Here is a 12,110-nt window from a genome sequence, read left to right as displayed (position 1 = left end):
CAGGGAATGTTATCGAATCGTGAGATCACACGTTTACCAAACAATTCTCGCGCTGTGCGGTGAGTGGTGTCGCTCCGTTCTGTTGAAACCAGGCTGCTTGAACGTTCGTTAAGTTGTTCAATGCAGGTGTAATGAAACATCTCCACATAACGATCGGCATTACAGTTATTGTGTTTTCCTGTTCATTTGCGAAAAAATGTGGTCCGACATTCCAATGTGATGAAACACCACACCGTACTGTAACTTTACTAGCGTGTAGAGGGCGCTCATAAACGTCATTAGGATTTGTGTTTGCCCCGTAACGGTAGTCCTGTTTATTCACATAACCTATGAGATTAAAATGTGCCTCATCTGACATCCACAACGTGTTTAGAAATTCATCTTCATTGTTTATTTTTGTTGTCATTTGTTGACAGAGTGCTAATTGTAACAGGTAATCGTTGCCCTTCAATTGTTGCACAATCTGTAGTTTGTAGGGATGAAATTTTAAATCAAGATTATGAATTATGCGAACTCTCCCCCTGGACATTCCAACCACTGCTGCTTGCTCACAAATTGAAGGACGTCATGATGCCGTTCCGTCGAAACGCGATAAAATGTTGGATTACTAACTTTGGAGAGATTGGATCTGTCCTCAAGAAGGAACGAAAAGGACGACAAGAAGTGTGCGTTCTCCAGCGAACATTGATGTCGTAGGCGAGTCTGTCTTACGGATGGATACCAGCGCCCATGCGCCGTTTCATACACTCCAGACTTTGTGACTGTGTACTTAATCTTGGCGGCCTTAATCTCGCAAGCAAACTGCCGCTGTCTGTGGTAAAGTTTTAAGAAGTCCTTAGGGGGCACTAGATGCTGCTTGCAGCTGTGTCTGAAGTACGTTCTAGCTGGTCTACACGTCAGAAGAAAGGAGTTGGATGTAAAACTACATCAGCGAACTACAATGACGTAAGCATCTTAACACGGGGGAAGCACTATCTATCGCATCTAATATAACCTTACGTAACCCTACTTCTTACCCGACGCTTAAAAATTTACAAAAAAATTATGAAATAAGAACATTTATAGATGTCGCTGTCCTCTTAAGCACAGTTCTTGAAATCCAGAAGTTAGAATAACCGTATCCAAAGCGTATCTTGAACACGATTTTTGTATTATCTATTCATTACTGGACGCCTTCGTTGCCCAGATTCTAAACATTCTTTACCCAACTTCTTCTCATTATCTCTCTGTCAGACAGCTGTTCTTTGAAAAGTACAGAGAAGAAGAAAAGTTGTTGTCGATAAGGTACTGGTATTCTGTTCTGTCTAAGATAAGACAAGACATCTAGTTTAAATCGTATCTAGCCAAAGTCTTCTCTAAACTTTCGGAATCATTAGTCGATAACTTCACGTCTACTTCGCAGAATTTTTAAAACGTGATTTGTTGTCGGTTTGTAAAGGCCACCTTAAAATTTATACCTTCGTTTCCTGATTGATTCCATCAGTCATCTATTTTGGTAAAATAGCTATTTTCTCACGATTGCTGAATGAAAATAAGTTTTGGCTATTTTTTGGTCACTTCAGTGTATTCACTCAATTTTTTCATGTAAGGCCACTAGCGAAATAGTAACGAGCATAGGAATTTAACTTTTGTTTGAAAATGACTCCATATAGGTCGCTCATTACGACGTTAGCACCCGTCTTAGTCATGCGTTTCATTGCAAATAACGCTGGACTTCGTTTTACGAGTTTTGATCTGATTATGCCTGTAGCTGACACGTCGTAATAAATGAAATTATAATAAGCGATCGAGACGACTTCATTCGCAGAAATCCGCAATGATCGCAGACTCATTTATGGGATTTCTTTTCCGGATTAATAAAATACTGTTTCATTTACAGTGTCTCACCTGACATCAGTAGAATAGGAAATCACCGAGCGCTCAACACTGAATTGAGATAACTGTTCTGAGTAACAATACAAGATCTAGTTAACTTATCTACATCTACAACTGCATGACTACTCTGCAATTCATACATAAGTGCATGGCAGTGTGTTCTTCGAACTACCTTCAACTGTTTCTCTACCGTTCCTCTCCCTAACAGTGCGTGAGAAAAATGAACACTTTTCTGTACGAGCTGCTATTTCTCTTATTTTATCATGATGATCGCATTTTCCTGTGAAGGTTGGCAACAGAGGAGAAAGTTAGTGATCGAACTTTCGTAAAAATATCTCACCGTAACGAAAAACGCCTTTGTTTTAATGATTGCCATCCCAGCTCGCTTATCATATCTGTGACATCCTCTCCCATATTTCGCGGTAATACAGAACGATCTACCCTTCATTGAAGGGCCGGGATGGTTCCTTTGAAAGGGCACAGTCGACTTCCTTCCCTAATTCGATGGTACTGATGACCTCTCTGTTTGGACCGCTCCCCGAAATCAGATGAGATGTGTAACGTGTTTATAAAGCTATGGCTCCAAGAGCAAGACATTTTATAAACCGCGGAAAGTTTGTCCGTGGATTTCTAATACACCCTATATGCACTAGCTCTGCTTAATCATAATGATAAGACAGCGAAACTTACACTATCCGATGAAAAGTATCCGGACACCATAGAATGCACACCAATGTGGAGTGTGTCCCACTGTTTCTTCGCCTTTCTGGCGGCTTCCACTCTGCTAAGAACACTAACAGTGCCGTGTCTGAATGTCTGTGGAGGAGTGGTAGGCCCTTCTTCCTGAAGAGCTGAAACTAGAGAAGGTAGTGATGTTGGACGCTAGGGTCTGGAGCGAAGTCATAACTCATCTCAAAGGTGCTCTGTTTGGTTCACGTCAAGACTCTGGACAGGCCAGCCCATTTCTGGAATGTTATTGTCCACAAACCATTGTCTCACAAAATGGTTCAAATGGCTCTATGGGACTCAACATCTTAGGTCATAAGTCCCCTAGAACTTAGAACTACTTAAACCTAACTAACCTAAGGACACCACACACATCCATGCCCGAGGCAGGATTCGAACCTGCGACCGTAGCAGCCTCGCGGTTCCGGACTGCAGCGCCAGAACCGCAGGGCCACCGCGGCCGGCCATTGTCTCACAGTCGCTGTTTTCCTACAGGGTATATTGTCATGTTGATGCAGTCAATCACCGTTTCCGAAGTATTCCTCTCCTGTACGCAATATGCAAGGCTCTGAAATGTCGTCATATCCTTCTGCATTTTGTGTTTATTAAGGGCAATAAGGAGAACCCTAACGACGAAAAACACCCCCGTACTGTAACACCACATGCCCCGTACTTCACAGTTGGCACTACATAGGACGGCTGGTAACGTTCTCCACGCATTTACCAAACCCAGGCACTCTCATCGGTATGGCACAGGGTAGAGCGTGATTCATGACTCCATATCACCAGTTTACGTTCATCCACTGTCCAGTGGTGTCGGTTTTTGTCGCCTAAGCGTCACTTAGCACTGACTACAAAAATGCGTGGCTTATGAGGAGATGTATGAGACAGGCGAAATACCCACAGACTTCAAGAAGAATATAATAATTCCAATCCCAAAGAAAGCAGGTGTTGACAGATGTGAAAATTACCGAACTATCAGTTTAATAAGTCACAGCTGCAAAATACTAACGCGAATTCTTTACAGACGAATGGAAAAACTGGTAGAAGCGGACCTCGGGGAAGATCAGTTTGGATTCCGCAGAAATGTTAGAACACGTGAGGCAATACTAACCTTACGACTTATCTTAGAAGAAAGATTAAGGAAAGGCAAACCTACGTTTCTATCATTTGTAGACTTAGAGAAAGCTTTTGACAACGTTAACTGGAATACTCTCTTTCAAATTCTGAAGGTGGCAGGGGTAAAATACAGGGAGCGAAAGGCTATTTACAATTTGTACAGAAACCAGATGGCAGTTATAAGAGTCGAGGGGCATGAAAGGGAAGCAGTGGTTGGGAAAGAAGTGAGACAGGGTTGTAGCCTCTCCCCGATGTTATTCAATCTGTATATTGAGCAAGCAGTAAAGGAAACAAAAGAAAAATTCGGAGTAGGTATTAAAATCCATGGAGAAGAAATAAAAACTTTGAGGTTCGCCGATGACATTGTAATTCTGTCAGGGACAGCAAAGGACTTGGAAGAGCAGTTGAACGGAATGGACAGTGTCTTGAAAAGAGGATATAAGATGAACATCAACATAAGCAAAACGAGGATAATGGAATGTAGTCAAATTAAATCGGGTGATGCTGAGGGGATTAGATTAGGAAATGAGACACTTAAAGTGGTAAAGGAGTTTTGCTATTTAGGGAGTAAAATAACTGATGATGGTCGAAGTAGAGAGGATATAAAATGTAGACTGGCAATGGCAAGGAAATCGTTTCTGAAGAAGAGAAATTTGTTAACATCGAGTATAGATTTAAGTGTCAGGAAGTCGTTTCTGAAAGTATTTGTATGGAGTGTAGCCATGTATGGAAGTGAAACATGGACAATAAATAGTTTGGACAAGAAGAGAATAGAAGCTTTCGAAATGTGGTGCTACAGAAGAATGTTGAAGATTAGGTGGGTAGATCACGTAACTAATGAGGAGGTATTGAATAGGATTGGGGAGAAGAGAAGTTTGTGGCACAACTTGACTAGAAGAAGGGATCGGTTGGTAGGACATGTTTTGAGGCATCGAGGGATCACAAATTTAGCATTGGAGGGCAGCGTGGAGGGTAAAAATCGTAGAGGGAGACCAAGAGATGAATACACTAAGCAGATTCAGAAGGATGTAGGTTGCAGTAGGTACTGGGAGATGAAGAAGCTTGCACAGGATAGAGTAGCATGAAGAGCTGCATCAAACCAGTCTCAGGACTGAAGATCACAACAACAACAACATGAGGAGATGTTCGAACATTGTACCCCATTCTTTTTAATTCCTTGCGTACAATCGTCGTGGTAGCTGGGCTACTGATAGCACTTTGGAACTCTGGAGTGATGCCTTCCGCTGATTTCAGGCGATTTTTTACAATCACTCTCCCCAGCGCTCGATGATCGCCGTCTGCAGGTACACTATGTGATCAAAAGTATCCGGACACCCCCAAAAACATACGTTTTTCATATTAGGTGCAGTGTGCTGCCACCTACTGCCAGGTTCTCCATATCAGCGACCTCAGTAGTCATTAGACATCGTGAGAGAGCAGAATGGGGCGCTCCGTGCAACTCACGGACTTCGAAAGTGGTCAGGTGATTTCGTGTCACTTGTGTCATACTTCTGTACGCGAGATTTCCACACTCCTAAATATCCCTACGTCCACTGTTTCCGATGTAATTGTGAAGTGTAAACGTGAAGGGACACGTACAGCACAAAAGCGTACAGGCCGACCTCGTCTGCTGACTGACAGAGACCGCCGACAGTTGAAGAGGGTCGTAATGCGTAATAAGCAGACATATACCCAGACCATCACACAGGAATTCCAGACTGCATCAGGACCCACTGCACGTTCTATGACAGGCAGTAGGTGAGAAAAACTTGGATTTCATAGTCGAGCGGCTTCTCATACCTACACATGATGCTCGCTTGGTGTAAGGAACGTAAACATTGGACAATTGAGCAGTGAGAAAACATCGTGTGGAGTGACAAATCACGGTACACAGTGTGGTGATCCGATGGCAGGATGTGGGTATGGCGAATGCCCGGTGAACGTCATCTGCCAGCGTGTGTAGAGCCAACAATAAAATTCGGAGGTGGTTGTGTTATGGTGTGGTCGTGTTTTTCATGGAGGGGGCTTGCACCCCTTATTATTTTGCGTGGCACAGGGCTACATTGATGTTTCAAGCACCTTCTTCCTTCCCACTGTTGAAGAGAAATTCGGAAATGGCGACTGCATCTTTCAACACGATCGAGCACCTGTTCGTAATGCACAGCCTGTGGCGGAGTTGTTACATGATAATAATATCCCTGTAATGGACTGGCCTGCGCAGAGTCCTGAATCCTACAGAACTCCTTTGGGATGTTTTGGAACGCCGACTTCGTGCCAGGTCTCACCGACAGGTCTCAGTGCAGCACTCCCTGAAGAATGGGCTGCCATTTCCCAAGAAACCTTACAGCACCTGATAGAAAGTATGCCTGCGAGAGGGAAGCTGTCATCAAAGCTAAGGGTGGGCCATGTTGCATTCCAGCATTGCCGATGGAGTTCGCCACGAACTTGTAAGTAATTTTCAGCCAGGTGTCCGGATACTTTTGATCACATAGTGTACATGATTTCTGCCCAGTCGTAATTTAGCTGTAGTTGTTCCTTCGCGTTTTCACTTCACGTTCAAATCAATAGTCGCCTTAGACAGCTGTAGAAGGACTGAAATGTTCCTGATGGATTTCTTGCTCAGGTGACATCCAATGACTGGTCCACTTTCAGTCATCAGTCTTCTGACTAGCCTGATGTGGCCCGCGAAGAATTCCTTTCTTGTGGCAAGTAGCAGTTTCAACCTGCGTCTTCCATTATTAGCTGGATGTATTCCAGTGTCTGTCTTCCTCTACCGTTTTTACACTCTGCAGGTCCCTCCACTACCATGGAAGTTATTCCGTGATGTCTTAACAGATGTCCTACCATACCATACTGTCCCTTCTTCTTGTCACTGTTTTTCATGTATTCCATACCTCACAGATTCTGTGGAAAAACTCTTTGTTCCTTACTATTAGTACACATAATTTTCAACATTCTTCTGTAGCATCACATCCCAAATGCTTCGTTTCTCTTGTGTTTCGGTATTCCCACAGTCCATGTTTCACTACCGTACAATGCTGTCCTCCAAAGGTACATTCTGAGAAATTTCTTTTCAGATGAAGGCCTAGTTTAATACTCGTAGACTTGTCTTGGCCAGGAATGCCCTTTTGCCCAGTGCTGGTCTGCTCTTTATGCCGTTCTTGATGGGTTATTTTGCTGTCTAAGTAGCAGAATTGCGTAAATTCGTCTACTTCGTTATCCCCAATTCCTAAGTTCCTCGCTGTTTTCATTTCTGCTACTTCTCATCGCCTTCATCTTTCTTCGATTTACTGTCAAGCCATATTGAGTACTCACTAGACTGTTTATTCCATTCAACTTATCCTATGCTAGTTCTTCACTTTTCCGCCATTGCTCCTTCCATTTATAGATCGAACAATAGGAGTGAAAGACTACATCCCTGTCTTACACTCTTTTTAATCCAAGCACTCCGTTGTTCTAGTCTTATTGCTCCGTATTGGTTCTTGTACATGTTTACCTGCATATTTGTGGTCTTTCCCTATACCTCACCGTCATTTTTCTGTTACGATACTCTCCGCCTTCTTTTATCGTCGTTAATTTATCTCCGCTGACATGTGGTCACTTCCGGATTGCATAGGGATATCTGGATACTTTTGACCAAATAGCTTACTTTTGCTTTAATTACCTGTGTTTTATTATTTTGTGAAAGAAATTTGCCTATTTTAGTGGCGATTCAACGACATGCGGAACATGTTTGTGCAAGCAAATAGTCAACAAGAAATGAAGGCCTGATGAAACTGCGTTCGCAAGGACACTGAGGTGACAAAAGCCATGGGGAGGCAATATGCAATATACAGATGGCGGTAGTACCGTGTACACTGGATATAAAAGGACAGTGCATTGGTGGAGCTGTCGTTTGTACTCGGGTGATTCTTGTGAAAAGGTTTCTGATGTAATTATAGCCGCACGGCGGGAATTAACAGCCTTTGAACCCGGAATGGTAATTGGAGGCAGACGCATGTGGCATTCCATTTCGGAAATCGTTAGGGAATTCAGTATTCCAAGATCCACAGTGTCGAGAGTGTGCTGAGAATAACAAATCTCAGGCATTACCTCTTACAGCGGACAACACAGTGAGTGACGGCGGTCACTTAACGACCGAGAGCAGCGGCGTTTGCGTAGAGTTGTCAGTGCTAACAGACAAGCAACGCTGCGTGAAGTAACCGCAGAAAACAACGTGGGACGTACGACGAACGTAACCATTCGGCCAGTGTCGGAAATTAAACGTTGATGGGGTATGACAGCCAAAGACACATGCGAGTGCCTTTGCTAACAGCACGATTTTGTCTGCAGCGCCCCTCCTAGGCTCGTGACCATGTCAGTATGATCCTAGACGACTGGCAATCCGTGGCCTGGTTAGATGAGCCCGGATTTCAGTTGGTAAGAGCTGACCGTATGGTTCGAGTGTGGCGCAGACCCCAAGAAGCCATGGACACATTTGTGGCCGAGCGTTTCTAGGCGCTACAGTCTGGAACCGCGCGACCGCTACGGTCGCAGGTTCGAATCCTGCCTCGGGCATGGATGTGTGTGGTGTCCTTAGTTTAAGTAGTTCTAAGTTCTAGGGGACTGATGACCTCAGAAGTTAAGTCCCATAGTGCTCAGGGCCACTTTTCTTGACACAGTTATCAACAAGGCACGGTGCAAGGTGGTGGCGGCTCGATAATGGTTCAAATGGCTCTGAGCACTATGGGACTTAACATCTGTGGTCATCAGTCCCCTAGAACTTAGAACTACTTAAACCTAACTAACCTAAGGACATCACACACATCCATGCCCAAGGCAGGATTCGAACCTGCGACCGTAGCAGTCGCGCGGTTCCGGACTGAGCGCCTTAACCGCGAGACCACCGCGGCCGGCGGCTCGATAATGGTGTGGGCTGTGTTTACGTGGAATTGACTAGATCCTGTGGTTATGTTGGGCTACTCTGAGGCCATCTGCCGCCATTCATGGTAATCACGTTGCCAAAAAACGATGAAATTTTTGTGGATGACAATGCGCCATGTCACCCGGCCATAGTTGTTCATGATTGATTTGAAGAAATGGTTCAAATGGCTCTGAGCACTATGGATCTTAACATCTGAGGTCATCAGTCCCCCTAGACTTAGAACTCCTTAAACCAAACCAACCTAAGGACATCACACACGTCTATGGCTGAGGCAGGATTCGAGACTGCGACCGTAGTAGCAGCGCGGTTCCAGATTGAAGCGCGTAGAACGGCTCGGTCACAACGGCCGGCGATTTTAAGAACTTTTTGCACAATTCGAGCGAGTGATTTGGCCATCCAGATAGCCCGACATGAATCCCATTGAACTTTTATGGGACATAGTCCTGCGGCGGCAACACTTTCGCAATTATGGACGGCTATAGAGACAGCATGGCTCAGTACTTCTGCATGGGACTTTGTAAGGTGCCTGTTACGTGAGGAAGACATTTTTACCAGTTTTAATAAATTGTCTCTCATTGATGTATTCACGAAGGTTAGGAAGTGCTGTAGTCAGTAGCCGGCCACGAATCGGAGAGCATTTCCCACGCTGGCTGGCTAGGTGACGAAGCGACCATATGTCGCGCGTAGTGGGGTGGGGCTGGGCGCTGGACCGTAGCAACAAGCGTCAGCGTGGGAAATATATATGACGGGAAGTACCGCCATCTTGGCGCCAAAGTCACCGATTTTGTTTATTTATATTTAATAATTAAAGTCATTTATGACAACATGAATACTAGGAGGTGCCTCTGGATGTTTAAAACTATTTATCATAATTTTCGCTCGATAAAATTCACACCCGTTCAATAACAAATGCATATCTTAGTAAGTACGAACTTGATCAAAAATCCACGAACTGTGACGAAACTAGTAAGAGATACGGACTGCACGCCAGAGTCGGCAGCCGGCGTTAAGAGCCCTTCCTGCCTTGTTCGATGGTAGCCATTCTCTCGATTACGAGTAGTTTGTGACATGAGTGTTTCATTATTGATCTAATAGGAATAAAAGTGATATTACGGCATTCTGAATGTTAATTTCGAGTAAATAGATACCCCAAAGTTAATCGACAGCAATTTCAGATAATTAGCTTCCACCGACAGAGACATCCAATGCGCCAATGAATAATCTGCACGAGACGACATTTACGAGAACAGCACCGCACACAGGTAGGAGGAAATCCGACGACACGACCCACCAAGGCGGATCAAGGAAGGTCCGACTTACACTAGCAAATTCCGGGTGGAAATGCTGACTTGTTGCACTGTACGTCACATATACCACCCTCTACGGACTCGCGACTAAGCTGAGTAATAACAGTATCACTTTAGAAGCGAGGGGATCTTGCAACTTCCAACGACTTGTTGAGTCCATGCCACGTCGAGTCGCTGCACTACGCCGGTGAAAGGAGGTCAGACGCAGTAGTAGGAGGTATCCGATGACTGTTCTACATCTGGCATTGTGTGGCGGAGGGTACCTTGAGTACCTCTATCGGTTCTCACTTCCATTCCAGTCTCGTATTGTTCGTGGAAAGAAGGACTGTCGGTATGCCTCTGTGTGGGCTCTAATCTCTCTGATTTTATCCTCATGGTCGCTTCGCGAGATATTCGTAGGAGGGAGAAATATACTGCTTGACCCCTCGGTGAAGGTATGTTCTCGAAACTTCAACAACAGCCCGTACCGAGCTCCTTAGCGTCTCTTCTGCAGAGTCTTCCACTGGAGTTTATCTTTCATCTCCGTAACGCTTTCGCGATTACTAAATGATCCTGCAACGAAGCGCGCTGCTCTCCGTTGGATCTTCTCTCTCTCTTCTATCAACCCTATCCGGTACGGATCCCACACCGCTGAGCAGTATTCAAGCAGTGGGCGAACAAGTGTACTGTAACCTACTTCCTTTGTTTTCGGATTGCATTTCCTTAGGATTCTTCCAATGAATCTCAGTCTGGCATCTGCTTTACCGACGATCAACTTTATATGATCATTCCATTTTAAATCACTCCTAATACGTACTCCCAAATAATTTATGGAATTAACTGCTTCCAGTTGCTGACCTGCTATATTGTAGCTAAATGATAAGGGATGTTTCTTTGTACGTATTCGCAGCACATTACACTTGTCTACATTGATATTCAATTGCCATTCCCTGCACCATGCGTCAATTCGTTGCAGATCCTCCTGAATTTCAGTACAATTTTCCACTGCTACAGCCTCTCGATATACCACAGCATCATCCGCAAAAAGCCTCAGTTAACTTCCGATGTCATCCACAAGGTCATTTATGTATATTGTGAAGAGCAACGGTCCTACGACACTCCACTGCGGCACACCTGAAATCACTCTTACTTCGGAAGACTTCTCTCCATTGAGAATGACACGCTGCGTTCTGCTATCCAGGAACTCCTCAATCCAACCACACAATTGGTCTGATAGTTCATATGCTCTTACTTTGTTCATTGAACGACTGTGGGGGCTGTATCAAAACTTAAGTGTAGCGTACACAGTCATCAGTCATGAAGGTAATGGTAACTGAGATACTCAATTTGAGAGTTGCTCGGAGAGGGGGAACAGCCGGCTGCGGTGTCAGCAGGGTGTCCCGGCCTGGCCTGGTGTAACGCGAGACGGGCGCGCTATCACAGGAGCCCGTCTGCCGCTGGTGGCTGCCGTCTGACGGATTGGGCGCGTAACGCGGCGCGAAGGCGGCGGAGGCGCGATCGCCATCCATCACAGCGGTCGCCCTCATTTAGCCTCCACCAGCGCCAGCTGCCGCCGCGCGCACTCCGCCGTTGATAAGGAGGCGCGCCGGCAGCTCGTCTGCAGCCGACAAACTCTCGTGCGTGAAGCGGGTACTGTTTATTTGGACGTCACTGGTGTTTAAAAATCCCTGGCCGCGTAATTGGGCTACTAAATCCTGTTTGCAGAGTGCCTTAAAGTATTCGGGGCCACAGCTGTACAGACGGGTTAGGACGCCGCCCTACTGAGTATTTTGAGAGAAGGAACTAATACAGGGAAATGAGTGTTTCGGACATAACAAGGTTATTTCTGAGATATGTATGTCGAAAGCTGCGAGAACTTTATAACTTTAATATGTTGATTTAAATTGCGCTCTCGCGCATCCAAATTTCGACGTTTTCAATGAAACGAACGATCGGCACTGGCTGTAAAATACACTACTGGCCATTACAATTGCTACACCACGAAGATGATATGCTACAGACGCGAAATTCAACCGACAGGAAGAAGATGCTGTATATGCAAATTATTAGCTTTTCAGAGCAATCGCACAAGGTTGGCGCCGGTGGCGACACCTACAACGTGCTGACATGAGGGAAGTTTCCACCCAATTTCTCACACACAAACAGCAGTTGACCGCCGT

This window comes from Schistocerca serialis, chromosome 7, assembly GCF_023864345.2.
Source record: "Schistocerca serialis cubense isolate TAMUIC-IGC-003099 chromosome 7, iqSchSeri2.2, whole genome shotgun sequence".
In the NCBI taxonomy this organism is placed as follows: Eukaryota; Metazoa; Arthropoda; class Insecta; order Orthoptera; family Acrididae; genus Schistocerca; species Schistocerca serialis.
This window is presented reverse-complemented; position numbering follows the sequence as displayed.